The following is an 849-nucleotide window of genomic DNA, read 5'->3' as shown; positions in this document are numbered from 1 at the left end:
GGCCACCCCCGGCCCGGCGGGGGTGGCCGAGGGGATGCTGAGACCCTCAGGGCCGCGGGAGTGGCCGGCGACAAGGACGGGGGTGGTCGTCACCTGCTGCCCGCGCCCCTCTGTCACCGGTGCTGTCCCCTCTCCTGTCTCCCTCAGTGCCCTGCCAGCCCCTCCACCAGCTGTGGGGCACATCCCGCACCCCGCAGCCCCCGATTTGGCTGGCACCGCTCTGGCACCGCGGTGCCACCGCAGAGTTTGGCACCTTGAGAGGCGCAGTGATGAGGAGCGGAGCTGAGGGGACACGCTGTGCCCCTGCCAGGCTGCCAGCCCCGCGTTTTGGAGCCAGCTCGGAGCAGAGCAACCACAGCACCATTGTCTTGGCTTTTTTGATCGAACGCGAAGCCACAGGGAGTTGGTGGCAGCTCGGTGAGGTACAGGCAGGAAGCCCAGAGGTGTCGGCGGGGGGGCAGCGGCAGCTTGGGGGACGCATTCAGGCTCTCCTCATGTCCTGGGAAGGAGAAACAGCCCCCAAAACGATCCTTGGGTCATCCCATAACTTCTCGGAGTCACCCCACAGCTTCCCCGCGGCTCTGCTTGCACACGGGGTTCTGCGAAAGTCACCTCCCCAAGCGGCACCTGGAGCTACCAGCATCCCCAGAAAAAGGCCTGGAGCCACATCTGGAGGCACAGATAAGGAAAAAAAAAATCAACTCTCACCCTCACCTCCTTTTATTCCGCCTCAGAGGGCTGCTCCCCACATTTCCCACCGGGCCAGGCCCCAAAACACCCCGTGCCCCATGGGGACGGCGACGATCCCCGTGCCACCACCGCATGGCATCGCCCTGGGAGCAGCCCCAC

The 849-nt window shown here is 65.5% G+C and overlaps 1 protein-coding gene across 1 annotated transcript in view; it reads right to left on the bottom strand.

Annotated features, from left to right (window-relative positions):
- Positions 1-697: 697 nt before the first annotated feature.
- Positions 698-849, bottom strand: part of FAM167B (family with sequence similarity 167 member B) — a 1,436-nt gene continuing 1,284 nt past the window's right edge. Inside the window, exon 2 of the mRNA XM_008635091.2 lies at positions 698-849. This exon is cut by the window's right edge and continues 361 nt beyond it. The gene's annotated coding sequence lies outside the window, so the exon portion shown is untranslated.

The sequence above is a fragment of the Corvus brachyrhynchos genome, unplaced genomic scaffold (genome assembly GCF_000691975.1).
Source record: "Corvus brachyrhynchos isolate BGI_N302 unplaced genomic scaffold, ASM69197v1 scaffold65, whole genome shotgun sequence".
NCBI classification, from domain to species: Eukaryota; Metazoa; Chordata; class Aves; order Passeriformes; family Corvidae; genus Corvus; species Corvus brachyrhynchos.
Note: the sequence above shows the minus strand (reverse complement) of the source record. Positions and strands in the feature narration are given on the sequence as shown.